Source organism: Haemorhous mexicanus, chromosome 1 (assembly GCF_027477595.1).
Source record: "Haemorhous mexicanus isolate bHaeMex1 chromosome 1, bHaeMex1.pri, whole genome shotgun sequence".
Classification (NCBI taxonomy): domain Eukaryota; kingdom Metazoa; phylum Chordata; class Aves; order Passeriformes; family Fringillidae; genus Haemorhous; species Haemorhous mexicanus.
In genome coordinates, this window is record NC_082341.1 from 94,164,180 (window position 1) to 94,182,729 (window position 18,550).

The window sequence follows — 18,550 nt, forward strand, 5'->3', positions numbered from 1 at the left end:
GAAAAAACCTTGATAGGTTGATAGAATCACCAGAAAGAATTCTTATGTATTTAAATGATGCAGGCAAGAATAATCACATTTATTCCATGGTGGTTTTCATGTTAGCCATTCCCCCATCTACAGAGTGCTAACAGTTCTTTCCCTTGCTAACACACTGTGGAAATCCCTTTCTTGGCAAATATCATCATCAAGGGGACAATTTCCCAGAGAAATCTGGCTCACATTCAAGATTCTTTGTGAGGATCAAAAATGGATCAAAAATGGGGGAGAGGAATTCATGAGCACATCAACCAGAAAAGCTGTATGCATCTACTCTTGCACTTGATCAAGAAAAATAAAATCGTTTTCTTTTAGTCTCTGTCTGACTGACTAACATTGTGGCTGAGTCAACACCTCTCATTTGCAATTGGGAGCAGCCATGACATGAGAGAAATCCAGATCAAGTACGTGAAATAACACCAGAAATCTTCATTAAGAACAAAACATGCAGAACAGAGACTGGTACGCTTATTTCCCCCAACAAGCTATAACATCCTAAAACATCTAGTGTTCAAATTTGTATTACTATAAATCTGCAAAAAACTCAAATAAAATCTTGAATCTAGGAATCTGGTCCAGAGTGGCTTCAAAGAACAATTGACTACTTCAGAAAAAAATCCTTCTTGTTTTTGGATGAAATAAAATTATGACTTTGCTTTACGTAGCCATGAAAACTTACTGAGTATCTTTGTTATTGGCAATTGGGCTGCTTAGCTAGAGAAGATCAAAAGTCATGTTAATAAAACTACTAAAAAAAAACAACAAAAAAAACATGCTATTGAAACTTGCACTAAAATTTATTACCCTTGGTTCATAATAATAATGTCAATTTGAAATATAAATGCTTGTCTTTGCAAAGAATACTGGCACACATAGACTAAAATAACTCAGATCACACCAGAAAGGGCCTCCTTACCATTGGTAACTGCCTGATCAGTGGGTACAGAGGAGAAATGGAGAGTTAACCCTAGACACTTAGCCCTCCCAGCATTATGAACTAGTACACTTTCCATTGGTCTTAAACTGTGACTGTTCCACAGCACTTTGCAACTTAACTCTCCTGAGCTGATCACTTTCTTGATATCTTAAGCGCACAAAATGATTGTTACTGATTTGTGTGTTACATTTTCTTTGGCAGACAAGGAAAAAAAAAAAAAAGGGTGGGAGTAAAAGGTGGGGGCAGGGGAGGGGAGAGAGAGCCCAAGGAAGGGATAGAACAGCTCCTGCCTCTGTAAGCATTCCCTGTGCCATTCCAATTTAAAGACAGACTTTCTGACAAACACCCTGGTGGTCATGTTCATTGTAAGCCAAAGGATGAAGCAATTAAAGTGCAAGGACTACCCAGGCACAAAAAGCAGCCAGGATACAACTACTTTAAGCCCACAGTGGTGCTGTAGTATCACCTTCTGATGCCCTAAGTCTTCAGAAAATCATCATTTTCCAGTTCTGATTCCCTGTCAAAATGAATTAATGCACAGTCAGTGGGTCCCAGCTGCCTTACTCCCAGCCCAGTGCCAGCAACGTTTAGGGAGTTCATGTCCCAAATACAGCTGGGTCCCAGCTCAGCCTGGGATTCATTCCTCAGCCTGTGAATGAGGAGGCACGGCCTCAGCTGAGGGAACAGAAAGGGGAGTGTTACATGCAGTCACTAATATCCTATGCCCACCTCATCTCTGGATCCTCTAATGGATATAGACTTCCCCCTGCTCCCAAGGAAACTCTGTGACTAGGAGCTTGTTTTCCTATTTAACCTTGCAAGGGTAGCTGACTACAACGCAAGTAAACCTACCAAAAATTTCTGCTCAGATCTCGAAAATCTGGTTTGTTTGCAAAGTAATCCTCCCCAAAAAAACAACTGCTGACTCAGGAGCAGATGTAGTTGCATTTCCAGTGCCTGTGAGGTGGAGCTGTGGAATGGCCACTTCTGCTCATCCCAGAAGGTACAGACATAAGACAACAACCAGTCCATGCAGCACAACTACCTGCACTCAGCAGACTAACCATGCCAGGTGGTTTTGTTTAAACAAAAACAAACACAAAAAAAAAAAAAAGGAAGAAAGGAGAGAAAAATGAAAAAAAGCCCAAAAATGCAGAAAAACGAAAACCCAACCAAACCAAAACCCAACCAAAACCCACAAAACAAGAAACTTCAAAATACACCCCTATTCTCTCTCTCTGACAATTCAGCCACAAGCAGCATGGTCACATGCTCCCCGCCCATGCCTTGCCTTCTAACAGGGCTGTAAGTGCCTATAAATACCATGGGGATGCACACTTGTGGTGTGGAGCCCACTCACACTTTCTGTTCCCTGGCCTCATCTCCAGATGCCAGACAGATCTGCAGGGCTGGGAGGGCACTCCCAGGCTTTTGCAGCCAACCACAGTAACATGGCAGCGGCATTTGTTTCGGAAACCAAACAATACAGAGAGTTTCAGCTGGACAAGAGAAACCAAATGGCTTCTTTTGATCTGGAGAACCTCTTATCTCTACATGTCTGCCTCACCACACATTTTTCTTTTGCTATTTACCTACTAGAGCACAAACCTCCTAGGCGGGCTCTTAATCTGAAATGACATCAAGTAAATACACTCAAATAAATAACTAGCCCCTTCAATATCCCAAACTCAGGCACACATGAATGCACTCATCCTCTGGAATGCCCCTCCCCACCCTTCTGTTAACAGCAATGTCATGGGCATTCAAGAGACCTGTTCTACAGATCAGGGAAGCAAACCAGGAATAACCATCCTGAACCCCTCAGCTCCCAGCACAGTCTGGCAAGATAAACTCCCTATCTAATAGCCCAAGACAGACTTTAGGAAGGAGCCACTCATTTACCGAGCAGATGGTAATCGAAGCCATGTCTCTGCAGATTCAGTGGCAATAAGGTGTAAGGTTCCAGTACTGGGGTTTGAAAACTTCAAATGGCTTAAATTTTCTCCCTAAATCCTGTTACTTTCTAATTCCAGTTCAAGTTTTGCAGTACTTCCCCTTTCCTTGGGCTTCCTTTGTACTGCATTTCAACTTTGCAGGACTAACACTGTTCTCCCAGATCTCAGTGACTGCTAACTTCAAAAGGGAACACACTGGATTCATTAGACTACTTAATGACATTCATTCTGGCACTAATCTTAAAGCACTTTAAGCATTTAAAACTTTTTAAACTACTATATTAAATAACCAGTATAACCTAGAAGTCAAGATGGATTTACCAGAATTGGCAAGGACCTCCACCACAGGAGGAAGCAGGCACATTTTAAATACAGCTGGCCTTACTCAACCTTCCCCTGAATTACAACAAGTCATCCCTGCAGCAAAATATTTCTTAAATATTACAGCAATGTTTAATTTTTTTCCAACTGAAGATGATGAAACAAATTAATCTCTGGCACAGACTAGTATGGAAGAAAATAAGAAATGAGACCACTTAGGACAATGCTAAATCTGGATGGGAAGAATAAGAAACCAATGGCAATATAATCAGCACATAATCTTTTAAGAGTTTACACCCAAATGGGTAGATGAATTTGATAATCAAGCAACAAACTGATTTCCTACTAGCTCTGAAATTCTAGGATTCACTCAAGCAAGTATACAAGATGCTAGTAATGTGAGCTTTTCCACAGATAAGCAGCTCTGGAAGAAAGTAAAAGGTTCTAAATGTTACTCAAGGGAGGAGCAGCTGCAGCAGAGAAAGAATTAGACAAGTAGGATAAATTTATCTGAAAAAGACTACTGAGTTGGAAAATGCACACTATGAGTAAATTATAGCAAGCTAAAATAAAGATTTCTCAATCATAAAAGTTACTAAAGATATCATTAATAAAACCATATGACATTTCTATGTAATTTGATTTATGAATGCAATTCATTGTTGGGTCATACAAACTGAAAACATTTTGAATTCAAGATAGGTAAATTAGACAGTTCAGAGGTTTGATGTACTGAGGGCATAAGTGTGGAGTGAAGAACCAAACCAACCAAGCATCTAAAAATTTTGAGGCCTCCTAAGCACAGAAACTGAAGTTGATTTTGTGGGAGTCCTACCAGCAGCTGGTCCTATGTGCAGTTCATTTCCTTCTATTTTAGAACTATTATTTTGTTGCTCTCTTGAAAAAAAAAAAAAACCCAAAAAACCCCACAACTACAGATGATAATTAACCAAAACCCAAACATATTTCCAGTAAAGATGAATTTTTAATTTATTTTTTTTAAGTCCACAAGCATTAAGCTCATGAACTTTGGGGGAAATATTTTCCACCTTCCCATTTGATTTGTCTTTGTCTGTAAGAGAATAGTAATCCACAGACATTTGAAATGTGCTGAAGCAGAAAACAAGGGAACATTTACTCACAATAAGTAAAGCTATTCTTGCTTTAGGCTGGAATATAAGCGATACCAAATGTTTAGAAGCACATGATGCCATCTGAAAAAAGCCTCAATATTTGATTGGAGATTGAAGATTATTTTGCAAATTTGATCTGTTTGCAGGAGAAGCAACTGCTGGTCTTTGATGTGCATGTATCTTATATAAATCCAAGGAGGTGATAATTCCAGAGTACAAAGTCATGATGTGACCACAAATGGAATATCACATGCAGCTCTTATCTTCATATATTGCAAAAAAAGATATAAAATAACTAGGCATATACAAAGAAGGCTAACTTAAATGATACAAGAATTGGAGGATAAGACACTCAATATGAAGACAGACTAAGGAAGCTAAAGTTCTATAATCCAGAAAAGAGGATTGAGCAGAATATGATCATAGTCTATAAATAACTTACAGGTAACAATATAGATGAAAGAAGAGACTTATTGAGAGTTCTGGTACAGGGTAAGATGACAAGCAACTTCCTTGAGCTAAAGAAGGAAAAACTGAACAGACGAATGTAGGCCAGACATTTGCAAAACTAAATACCCCACAGCAGCATGCAAAATGATTGCATTTTAACCAAGGTGGAGTCACTTCACACGTGTGGCAGTTCCAAGTAAAACAGGTGAATCTTGGGCCTCACAGGACGCAATCCAGTCCTGTGATCATCTGCCAAATGAACTGGGGTTTGTTTTGGCTTCTGGGTGCCCAACAGTAGAGATGAATTCAAAGGAGATACCAAAGTTGAGTATAAACCTAGAAAACAGGTTGTTTAAAAGAAGTAATTTTATTTCCTCCTCCACCTTATGGGAGGCAGGTTGTTAAAACTAACCATAGACAGGAAAAATGGCGTTAACATGGCAAATGACCCATCATAACACCTAAAGACTGGGAGCATTGGGTGCCCAGGATGTGCCTCAAACAGCAAAGAAAAACTTCCTCCCAATTATTCCAACTTGCATATTTTCAAATAACATCAATCTAAGTCATACATTCTCATATAAGTTGGAATGAGTAAGTAGAGATTTACCTCAAAACTGAAAAAAAGTGGATACATGCACACAAAAGATCAGCTTCTCCTGTAAACATATCAGGCTTCCAAAATAATCCTTGATCTGCAATGTGACTTTTCTAATACATTCAACAGACCATCAGAGATCTAAAAAATGACAAGAAGCTGGCCTTATGATTAATATGAGATCTAGAAAGCGGCTTTGAATGGGGGAGTGAGGGGGAAAGTCTGCCTAGAATATAATCTTTTAGTTATTTCACTGCTGAACGTTCCAAGTGGTTGAAATGAAAATACTCAAGTTTTGAAAAGTTTATTCCTTCTGAAGCTAAGTGGTGATGGACACAGTAGTGTTCCTGTACTAACCACTAAACTTTCCTACGTCAACAAAAATATTATCTCCTCTTAGGGATGTGGAAAAAAATCCACATACCAAGGTAAGCTTTTTCTATCCACACATACTGCAAAGATTTTAACACTCCATTTCCAATCTCATGGACATGCCACACTCACTTTCCACTGGTCTCACTGAGACACTGTATCTTTGCAAACTCAATCCTTTCTCCTTTTACCCCAACAGAAGGAGCCACCCAGGTTTAAAACTCAGAAGATCTGAAGAGGGCAGTGAAAATTAGGAGAAATGGATGGAGAAAGAAGACAAAGCCTATGAAAACACAATTTCCATGGACAATAGAAACACAGAATCTGTAAGGCTGGAAAAGACCCTTAAGATCATTGTGTCCAACCATTAACCCAGGACTGCCAAGACCAACACTAAGACAATGTCCCTCAGTGCCACATCCACTTGTCTTTTAAATACCTCCAAGGGTGGTGACACAGCCCCTTCCCTGGGCAGCATGTTCCAGTACCAGATAACCCTTTCAGTAAGTAACTTTTTTCTTAATATCCATTCTAAACCTCTCCTGGCACAACTGAAGATGATTCCTCTTGTCCAATCATGTTTTACTTGGAGAAAAAGTTCTTATCCAGATACAAGCTGGAGCAAAATTACTCATCACTTTCACAATGAGATGCCATTTTGTAGCCAAAGTCAGTAGAAGAGTCTGGGAACATATTTGTGTCATCACAAAAACTGGATGTAGGAGGACAGAAGATCCCAGAAATCCTCAGGGATTAGACAGCAACCTGTTCTCATTCTGCTGCTTCAACAGATTAATCAAGGAGAAATTCTGTCAGGGATTTTCTGGACATCTCATCCTCAACATCTTCCTTGTTTGTTACAACTGGGCAAGGCTACCTACAGCTTGGACTTTTATCATGTTTGATATTCTGTACACATGTTAAAATTCAAGAAAACCTTCACAGTCTGTTCCAAAGATGTAAGGCAGCAAATTAATGGAATACATTGAAATAGCTGTTTCAATTTGCAAAAACTTACCAGGTAAACCATATTAAAATAGAACTAGTTACAAATACAAGATCATTTCTGGCTAGGAATACAGATCAATGACACTTCAGATGGACAATAAAGGTAAGATATTTATGTCTCATAATCTCCTTTAATACCATTTTTGTCACAAAGTCACTATGCATATACATAAACCATATGTAGGTATGTAAATTAGGTGTTCAGTGCTTGCACAAAACTACTGAATTTGACCAAGTATTAACTGAACAATATAAGGTTAAAACTAATATAGATGATGTCATACCTTGTTGATTACACATCATAAATTAAAAAAGGCATTCATTTGAACAAATACATTTCTGTAAGTCCTTCTTTTTTATGAGAAGTGTAGAGAGACTTTTACAGGCAGCAGCTATTCAGGGCTGCAGACATGAAAGCTTGCCTCAAACATGAGCTACAACCCCATTTTTGTTTATTTCTATAACCTATCCATTTGACATCTACCCTAATAAATGTTTTTAATGAAAAGCATTCAAGTACACACCCTGTTCATTGGCTTCACCCAGAGTGCTGAGGCTCATTAGGCAGATTATCAGTTTTCTGCAAGAGATGTCTGCACAGTTTTCAATTTTTGACTAATAATCTTTTGAAATAAGGTTTGCAGCAGAAGACATGCCGAGCCAAACTTATCACTAGACTGAATCTGTGCTAATGTGATTTTTATAAAAGTCTTTGCCCTTAGCTTTAGATATATTTGCAGGGGCAAAGTGGTTTTATTCTGTGGCTATTCCCAACCCTCAAAAAGCTGCAATTACTATTAGGAAAATAAAAGTAGCAATCCAAAAACACTTAAATTGAAACATTTCTGTGGTTATTCCAAGCAACAAAGTTTCTCAAACTTTTTTTTCAGAAAGCACTAGTAACAGTGAAAATTATTTTCCTTTTAAACTAGACCAAACATAAGCCCACATTTTGCCCAATTCCCCACATGCTAGGAACAAAAGCATGCAAAACACTTCATGTTATATGAACCTGAGAAAGTTATAGTTAAAGATTCCAGTTATTTTTTTCAATTGAGTAAGAATTGATATCTTTGAAATCAACACAACCAAGAAAGGATTGTGCAAAAATCTCAAACTCTTCATAAGACAATTCTCCCATGTAATAAAATATATGTATCTGAAAAAATGTGAATTGCATTAGGAGCATAAGAACTAGAAATTAAACTGATTTAAGGTGTATCTGCAATCTTTCAAGCTCATCCTGTATATTTTAAACATATCATTTAGAAATAACATTATTTTCCTGGCAGCTCAGCTATATTCTCACTGAGAGAATTGCATTTTGATGTATTTTTAAGTATGATCTCAGAGGCATTCAGAGCTAAAATGTAGGTGACATTTTATTAGTAGCCATAGGCAACCCTAGTTATGGCTACTTGCATTTTAATTTATCCCTCAATATATACAAGATCTGCTTTTAACTTTATTGACTAATAATAATAATAATAATAGTAATAATAATAATATTCACTGGAGACTGGGTCATTCATGTCTAGGGATGGGAAATCAAAAAGGTCACAAGGTAAAAGAAAATTCCATTTTCACAGGAATTTTAATGCATTTCTCCTAGGGAAATTCAAGTTGCTTTAGAAAGGTTTAGACATATACTGGTGGGCCCTTTACACCTGAGCCAAATAAAAGCCCATCCATCTGTGCAGAATAACCTGTGTTTAATAAAAGCACAGTAAAATAGATTCCTGTACACTTTTTTGGTAAGGGCTCTCTTTCATTTTATTGCCAGCAGCCCAGTAACTCCACACACTCACTCAAAGCATGATTGGGGTTGTTTCTTAACCAGCAGTAAAACAGGCAAGGAAAGGTCACAGTGCTGGGAGATTTCTTTCCAGATGATAAATAGGATTAAAAGTGAATAGGTCCTGGTTAGCAGATCACCCTAAAAGGAAACTCTGGAATGACAAGGCATCGCCCAAAGTCCGAATTGTGTGTCAGCAATCTCCCGCTAGCAAATCTGGGGTCAAGAAGTAACTACCAACAAAACTGGATATATACATGTGTGTATATATATACATATATATAATCCACCACAAGTGGTGTTCATACAATTGCCCAGTCAAAAACCAAAGTAAACAAAGAGAGCCCTGTAGTTAAGGCTACCATTGACAGAAAAAGGGTAATAACAGAAAACATGGAAATATCAAGATAGGTCACTTGAATGGTCATACTTCTGCCTTTTATCATCTTTTCACTGAAACTAGAAACCAGGAAGAGAGGAAGGATGGTTCTGAGAAATCAGAAAGTGCCATCCAAGCACAATAAGGGACGTTCACACTACTGTAAGGGACGTTCACACTACTGCAAGGAACTTTTTTCACCCACTGGCTAGGAAGTACCGCTGAGGGGTAGGGGTATCACTCATTACCTGGAATGCAGCAACTGGCTGTGGATGTGATCCTACTCTGCAGCAACATGGAACAAAACAGGTGAGCTGCTCTTACATTCAGTCATGACAGTCTTAATAGCTGCAGAGGGAAGCAATTTGCACTTCCAGTGTTTAAGCTGATGCATTCTGCTCCACAGTCAGGAACAGGAATAACTACCCCTGAAGTTACTGTGTCACAGCTCAAGATCAGTGTCTTCTAATGGCATGCTATTCAAGACATGGGGGAAATTACTCAGATATGCAAATTAGTAACAGTAAGAGGAGGAATACCATGACAACACGTATTAAGTTGTAACAGGACACGACAACAGATTAACTGGTACTGAAACTCCCAGAGATATACTGGCAGTTCAGGTTCCTGTAAACAAACAGGAGGCCAACAGGAATACTGGTTGGAAGTGTGGGAAAGCCACACCCAGCATGTGATGGTCACCTCCAAGCAGACACCTCCAAGTGAAGCCCCATTTCTGTCAGGACTGGGGGCTGCTTGGGGATCTGCTCTAGCCAATGCAAAAATAACACCTTTAGGAGGCTCCACCATCATGGCTCATGCTGGAGTAGTTTGTCAGAAAAGTATAATTCCTACACAAAAAAGAAAAGCTTCCAAAATTTAAGCAGCGTTTTAAAACACGGGATCAGACTCTGAGAATCTTATTTATCTGACATTAGAAACACTGAAGGGACATTGGACTTTGTTACAAGCCAGTTTCAATAGTGCTTATAATTTTTATTCAGCTTCCTCCACCCCACCCCAGTCACTGTGGGATGCTCACAGTAAATTAACATTGACAGCCTCTTCAATACCTAGCAGGCATCTCTACTTGTGCACTGTGAATGCTGATGGGGAAAGGAGGAAGGGGGAAACAAAGTGCATCTCTCTCGGTGTCTGCACAGAGCCCTTGTTCTTCACAGAGAAATCTAATGGTGGAACTTTTGATGTTCCCTACTACTCAGTCAAAATCCACCTATCTAAACTTCTCTGAATTAAAATCACTTGGAACTCCAAAGCTGATTCTCATCGCTGTGAATGAATACTATAAACTTGTCTAGTGGAACAAAGGTAGAGCTCTCATGTCTTCCTATCTGCAGGAGCAAAACATTTTATTTTAATTTACTCTCACAGGTATAGCATACACTTATAAAGAAATAAAACAGTTTTTTAAATCACTTTGATCATATGTAAGGAAACCTCCACCAGATCCATGCAGATCAAGGAGACCTTCAGTATTTAATTCCGTACTATATGGTAATTATTGAGCCTATATAGTAATTATTGAGTGAGTTTGCAGCATTTACAAAGGTTGCATTAGCCCCCAATGTTTCACAGCCTTTTCATGTAAAATCTCTGCTATTACTCTATAGAATGTTTAATATTACAACACAGCCAGCGATTTTCTTTTTGCTCTTCTGGGTAGATGCTGGCATGTAGCTAGAACTATGCTAATGAGATCCTCAAGGTATGCACACAGATTCGTTAACTGAATAAAATCACAGAACGGTCATTTTATGGTCTTCAAGTCTCAGATTCTGTCCTTCCAGTTGTTTAGGCTCAAATGCTGAATAGGTGCTTTATTGCCCACTGACAAGAAAATATATGCCAACAGAGGTAAAACTAATAGGCCACCATAAATACAGGACTAGACGATGTCAACATTGCACCAAACACTTGATGACTATGTAGATACATTGAAAAGTATTTGTTTTTGGGGGATGTACCCCTCTTCACTTTTCTTTAGCATGTTCTGGGTGTGGGATAATATGCTTCCCTTGTTGCCACTGAGACAATCAGACTGTTCAGATTTCACTTCATAAAATCCTAAGATCAGCAATAACATCTGTATTTATTTAGTAACAAACATATACCTATTTGTATATAAAAGATGACAGAAGTTTTTTCCTAGACCTCCACATTCTCTGTGTGCAGCTGCCCAGACTCCTGCTGCCGTGCCTGGGACTGCTGCTCTGACACAGCCACCCCCATTTTCTAAAAGTTGGCTGAACATTCATAAAGCCCTGCTGTAAGCATCACAGTCAAGTCCTTGTGTTTGTTTGTTTAATTTTAATGAAATAAAATTCTTTCTCTCTTTTTACAGACATGTGCCTAAACTATTCTATACAGTGTTTTCCTAAGCATTTTCACAACTTTATTTTTAAATTATGATTTAAAAATGTTTGTAAGATTAAAAAAAAAACAAAAACAAAAAAACCAGAAAAAAACCACCAAAAATCACACATTCACATTTTTCTCCAGATCATTTTGTGGAAGCTTTCAGGTGTCACTGCAATAAATCCTACTAAGCACCCTCCTCACAGAATTGCATCAAGCTATAGGCTGTCTGAGCAACTAGATGATGCAAAGAACAACAGGTACATTTATTAATTTTGCAAACCTGCTGCTTATTTATTTTATAACATTAGTCAGATCCTGCTACCGATGCCCACATCTGCCATAGGAGGAAAGTCTGCTGAGGTCAGTGGCTTTACAGTGTGAATTGCTGCTCAGCAACTCCCAGCAGTGTTTAGATACTATGGTCAAGCACAGACCTCCGAGGAGGTGCACTGGAGAAAGAAACTTCATCTGACTCTAAATGGCCATTACAGCTTTGTGGAAAACAAGGTCTGATCCAAGTGGGAGCCAGAATTAAAAAACCCAACAAACTAACTCCCTTGGGAGAAGAGATCAATTCATGTCTGTTTGCAAATTTTTTTTTTGGACATATAGATAATAGGGCTTTACATTTTAAATAACAATGACTTTCTGTGCTAATTGTTTTTTGTGTCTCTGTGCTGAGGGCTTTCAGAGCTCAGAAAGCAAGTCAAGATGCTGAACAGCATGTGTGTACACAAGATGACAGCCTCTGGCAGGGGACACAAAGGCTTCAGAATACGGGTGAGCACAGTGAAGGGCCACCCGTGTGCATAGGGGATGATGGGCTGTCTGCTAGAAATCTGGCAGAATGCTCAAAAGGGAGTTTGTTAGCCTGAACTTGACTTCTAATGAATATTAACATACAATTGCTCTTGCTGAATATCCCCATGGCTCTATGGCCACTTCAAGGATTCTTGCACATATTATTATCTCCCTCTTCCCTCTCACCCAGCTGATGGGCACTACACCTTTAGGGGTAAAAACACACACCCTTAAGACCAAGTAGATGTCTGCTACAAAGATTTTCTGCTTGATTTTAATCCAAAAGAGCTGGCATTGAGCTGCTGTTTTTTAATTAAAACCTCCTTTGCTGAGTTGTTTTTGTCTTGTGAAGCATCTATCAATCAGGAGGAGTCACCGCAGGATGCACTCGGAGGCAGCAGGCTATTTCATCCCTTCCCCCAAGCCCAGACACTGATTTTTTCCTTCTTCCTCCCCTCCCCAACTTCATTAACTAAATGCACTGAATAAACCTTAACATCCCAGCTAAATCCTATTGGCCCTGGATTTGCTGCTTAATGCTAAAACCCAAGCGACCCATTTTTCTCCTGTTGATACTTCTACTGCTGATGGCAGCCAGCTGAGAAAAATACCCAACTATAAACTATTTTCACGTAAGGAACAAAACCAAGAGCATTCATCACTCACTCTTTCTGCTGCTGCTCACAAACTTTATGTAAGCTTTACGTGACGTGTCAAAGCCTCCCTTGCTTTTGTGCTTCATAGGCAGCACAGTGAGCCTGTTGCTTAGCAAATGATTACAACAGAGTGCATCTGTTATTAAAAGTGCAACTAGGTCCCTTTTAAAGGAAAATAATCTGGCAAAGTCTATGAAAATTAATTTCTGTGCATTCTACAATGCCGAATCATGATGTTGTTATAAACATCAGAAGATGGAGATCCCACTAACTGAGAGAAAGACAAAGAGAGTAAAAAGCTTCAGTGCTACAGAATCATTTTGGTTGCTATCCTTAAGTTTTGCTTTGAACTCTAAGTTTGTCTTCCCAATTTCACATATTCCACAGAAAAGGCTAAAGATTATTCACTGTGCCCCTGTCTCCTGGCTGTCAGCCCTCATGCTGCACCCCAGTTATAATAACTGCACATCATCTGCCCTCAGCTCAGCTGCCCAATGCTTCCTCCTTGATCCACGATGACAAACAGGAACCTCAATGGCTCTTCCCAGCTCCTGACTCACTCTTTCCAAAGCACCCAAATTGGGTCATCCATCCAGCTGCAAAGCCTCCCTGTGGTAGCATTAAGACCTTTGGCTGCTGGCGTCATCTGCCTGCCTTTACTGCTTGCTCCACCAGACCTCTGATCTCTCTTCACCTTAATAACATGACACCATGACCACCATGTGTTTTGCCACACATCTGACACTCCAAAACCCTTCCCTCCCACAAATACCTCTTTTTCCTTTCTGCCACATACAACTGTGGATGCAGTCACGTCCACCATTAACTTTGCAAGCTGCTCCACAACTTTCAACTCCAGTGATACACTCTCATCCTGCTTCAGGTCCCTCTGGAATTGTCCCTGCCAAGCACGCTTGGACAGATTCCCAGCGCTCCTAAGCAGAAGGGCTACCTCACCCTCTGCTTCCCCATGTCCTGTCCTTTTCCCTGGGTACTGCGCATGAGGGATGTGAATCTCTGTCCTTTCACCAGGACAGCCTCTTCCCCTGGGATGGATCTGTGGAAAGCGGCTTCCCACGCAGAGAACTGAGTGCTTTCCCTCATGGCTTGCAAAAGTCGCTCACCGCATTTTCAGTTATCTGTCAGAGTGGCTATTCCAGCTTGCTCTTGGGTACCCAACCAACACAGCAGTCTTTGGATTTGACTTTTATTTTTAATACCACATTTCACTTGACTTTATTATCAAACCTCAGTACCCTACAATACCAGGCTGGCTTCTGAGAAGTGCTGCATCCTGAACTGCCTACCCCACCGACACCCAGTCCTTTGCCCAGCAAATTCCCGCAGCATTCCGAGGCTGCGAAGGCTGAAAAGGAGCAAGGAGACCGGGCATTTGGTGAAAATGCAGCTATCCTGAATAAAAGCTGTATTTATAAGGAACCTAAAAGCAAATGCAATCTAGCACTGAAGATATGTGGCACAGGTTATGATTATTAGTACGCTGTCTGGTACGAGAAGGCTATCAAATAAAAACGCTTTCTTACTAAGCATTAATGTATTTCTTACCAATACCACTAATGGAGCATTCATCATGTTTCTCGCTTCTCTGAAGTAACAAGAGAAATAGATGGAATCACGTAAGAATAAAATTAAATATATCCATGGCGCTACTACACGTTATCATACTGCACACACTCTACAAATGTGTTTAAACAGGGTCCTTGAAGGAAGTAATGGCAACTGACTTCAATATTACAGAAATTTTCAAACCAGCATAAATTGGAAGGCAGGAGAGATAAGGAATATACCCAATAAAACAAATGCTTATATTCTTGAGGACTTGCTTTTTTGCAGCAAGGACACAGATGAGAGAAAGACAGAAGGCAAGGTCTTCTGTAAGAAACCAGCTATTCCAGACTAAAGAAAGAAAAAATATGTTTGTTTGCCTGATTATAGATAAGGACGGTATGGAGTAATATCCACATATTGCCAAGGTTTTCCCTTGCCTTGGATACAGGGAGTAGCGTACTAGATAGAGGACATATTTCTTAAGAGGTTTATGAGGAAGCAAACCTCAGCTTTTCTGTTCATTTTTATAAACTCTCTACGGATTTCAGCAAGGCCAATTCCTAGACTCGGCTTTGAACCATTCTCAGTGATAGTTCATGAACTTTGCACCAGGAATCTTTTTAGGGATAAGCAATGGACAAATGGATTACCAGATGCTCAACTCTATTTTTCACTATTGTTCTACTGGAGCCATATACAAAAGAAACAAACAAGGACTACAGCTAGACTGAATGGTACGCACACATCTAACAGATATTTATTTATTTATTTATAACATTTTAAGATAGACATTCAAAGGAATTGCCAGTTATGCCTGCATTTTGCTGCTTATAATGTATGCCTGAGCTGTTAAAATATGTTTAAGTAATGTGCGTTAACTGAATGTTTATTTTTCCAGTAGCACTAGGAAAGTTACCAGAAACACAAATACAAGCTGTACTCTAAACATTACCATATCCACTAACAGGACATTCTAACAGATACATAAAGGACATTAAAACATCATTTTAGGCGCACAGGAACAATTTTTCTTTCATCTTCAAAAATAACAATATAATGACCATAGTAATGAGGTATGAAGCCCAGACTCCTCCATTATCACTGTTAATTTAAAACTACTGTATATTTTCCAACTTTTCTTTAGGAAACACACTCTTCGAAGTTCACTTTTCCCCCACTGCACAACTCGCTGAGCGACGACCCGGTTGTTTACTCAGGCAGTTTACACAGCAACTTTAAAACAACAGCAAGAAAAGCCTCCAGAAACATCAACACTTGAACGAAACGAGAAAACTTCCAATGCCAATACAAATTTCAAAATAGGGGACAATATTCCAAACTGGTTGCTTCTGACAGTGATGCTGGTTTACAGCACGTCCGAAACTTACTAACCTCTGCCTTCCTAATCCCTCCGCAACCCCTGTGGTCTTCCTCGGCCTCTCCCCGCTTCGCGCTAAACTTGCAGGAAACCATTAACCGGGGGCACACGGACACACACCGAGCAGGCTCCGGATACCATCATCGCCTTCGAGCGCCGGAGCCCCGGCTCAGGCGGGATTACTCACCCGAGGGAAGCCCACACTCCCCGACTGACAGTCCCGGACGGATCTCCCTCAGCGCCGCTCACTCGTGCGGCGAACAACCCAGCCCCATCTCCGCTCGGAGCACTTCTACCGCAACTTGTTGGCTCCGAGCTTGCACAACTGGAGTTTTCCCGACTTGGCCCGGCGCTGCCCGTCCCGGGCCGGCGGTGCGGCCGCTCGCGGCCCGCTCGGCTCCCGCCGCCGCCGCCGCGCACAAAGAGCCGCGCGCCCCCCCGGGCAGCGCCCCCGGCGCAGCGCGGACCCCGCGGGGCCGGCACCCACCTGCGGAGCGGCTCCGCTCCCGCCTCCCCGGCGCAGCTCCCGCCGTGCCGCCCTGCGCGGACAGATGGCCGGCAGCCCTCGCAGCCCTCCGCTCTGCCGGAGCGAGGCAAAGCCCGGCTTTTTTTTTTTTTTTTTTTTTTTCCCTTCCTCTTTCCTCCCTTCTCTCCGTTCTATCCTCTCTTCCTCCCTTGGCTTAGACCCTGGCAGATCAGCACAAGTGTGCTCACAACACCCCCCCCTCCACCAGTCACTTCAATTAGTGCCACACGAGAGGAGCTTCTGCCCAAAATCTGCTTAAGAAAGGGCCAGAGGGCAGGGCAATCGCCTTTGCTCAACAATGACCAGAAGCTGCTATAAATATCCAAACAAAAGCACTGGCAAGGCCAGGAATGTCATATCCTAATGTGATAAAAACTGTAAATATCCGATGTATACCAGAAACACAAAGCAAGAAAATCAGGTTGTTTTTTGTAAAAGAGACAAAGATTAAAAGCAGTCACCACCTCCTTACCCGCTCCCCCCAATACGTGACCTTGTAGTATGTTATCAAAGTTGTGTATTTCTGGGTGCCAAGCTATTATTATGTTTTCGAGGTCCAGAGCAGCTCGTTCAGAATCCCTTTGTGACAGCTGCTCGCTAATATTTATAGGTACCCAAGTCTGTGCACCTTATATAACCAAGTTGACTGACCAGGGCTGGGCAGAGGTAGACTCCAACCCCACAGATATGGTGCCTCACACAAATAGTACAGGCAGTGGCTTCCCTTGTTAATTAAAACATTAACAAGAAGTTTCCAATACACCAATAAGTAAACCAATATATTAATACAGTACAGACAGGGATGCATTTATATGAAGACTGGAGGATTTAATGTAATTTGATTTAGACACATTTTACACTATCATTATTCCAGTGCTGTGAGTGAGGAGAAACTACAGCCTGAGGTTTCTAACTATAAAATGAACTAGAGTTGAAATCTAACAAAAACCCAAAAAACAAAAACAAAACTCACAAAAAGCCAACACACCCTTGACCAAGCACAGTGCCGCTACCAGCAGTGCCTGGACCTTGGGCTTGTGCATTACTTCACAAATGTACAAGTAGCTGGATGCCACTGTTTCTGGCATGGGGACGGCAGAGTGGGAGAAGGGAGTGGTTTCAGTCCCGCAGGACTACTTGTAAACTCTGCAGTGCCTTCGAGATAGTAGTTTCCAGTCTGTTGATGGCCAGATGACAACAGCTAGGTTCATCTGAGGGGAAGCCAATAGCCACTGTCACCTAATTCCCTCTCCAGACATTCAAGAATGTAATCATTTCAAAGGGAGGGCACTCAGCTCATGTCCGAGTCTCGTGCCTCAATGTTTGTGTACAAATCTGTGTAAAAGTAGTTAATCCTATTGACCGACCGCATGCTCTTTTAGAACCGACATAAAGGCCATCTGAAATTAACCCTGTGTTTCCTCTGTTGGGTTTCCATCAACTCAAAAATCAACTTCTCTCCTACTACAAATACATGTTATTTTTTCCATTTCATTCCCATGCCCTCTTCTGATCACACTTGTTTGTCATGCTGCAGTGAACACTGCTTTCTCAAACTAAACCAATTCACATACAGACTTATTCTCAAAGCACCTTTATCCACAAAGGATGATCACAGAGGGTTTTTGCTGCTTTATTAATTCCCTGAATTTGAGCATGTGCCCAATGTAAGAAAGAGTGTACTTTTAGAAGATTACTTGATTTAAAAGAGAGAATATTTAAGTGAAGCTCATATGAAACCCTAGTCCAAATATCTCATATGCAGGCTTGCAAGAACAAAACTGCTCACCAGATTTCCAGACTTCCTAGATTCAGCAGAGAGAGAGATATTCGTTATTTCAACAAAGAGTTGTGAGTAACCCCAAGTGCACAGATGCAAAACAACAACACCAGCACAAACGACACAGACTGAGCATTGTTGGGCCAAAGCTGCCAGCCCACGGGCTGACAGAGCCCTCCCTGATGATGGGGGACAGGGAAGCAGAGGTCCTCACTCTGGCACAGGCATGGTGCAGGTCTGTGCAGCCCAGCCCAGCAGTCAGGGTAATGGAAATACATCCAGCTGAATTTCTAAGGTGTTCCATGCAATATGGCTAATTAACCCTGCCTGTTCCACTGGCTGGTCTTTACACAGGCTCCTGCCTCTATTTCAGTCAGGGCCAACTGAGTGTGTTGGCCATAGCAGCAGTACAAACATGTGTTGCACTGCAAAAGAGTGGCCAGAAGTCTCACTGAAGGAATAAAAAACCCCTGA

The 18,550-nt window shown here is 41.0% G+C and overlaps 1 protein-coding gene across 17 annotated transcripts in view; it reads right to left on the reverse strand.

Moving 5' to 3' along the window:
* LOC132332309 (poly(rC)-binding protein 3-like) overlaps nt 1-18,550 on the reverse strand; it is a 497,066-nt gene that overhangs the window by 122,951 nt on the left and 355,565 nt on the right. Inside the window, exon 1 of one of the 17 annotated variants that reach the window (XM_059856520.1) lies at nt 16,790-16,880. The exons of 12 other annotated variants lie outside the window; for them this stretch is intronic. The gene's annotated coding sequence lies outside the window, so the exon portion shown is untranslated. Of the gene's footprint in view, nt 1-15,784; nt 15,914-15,957; nt 16,177-16,257; nt 16,576-16,768; nt 16,881-18,550 lie in introns of those variants that run through there. 4 more of the 17 variants (XM_059856514.1, XM_059856469.1, XM_059856478.1 and 1 more) reach the window with 4 other exon arrangements.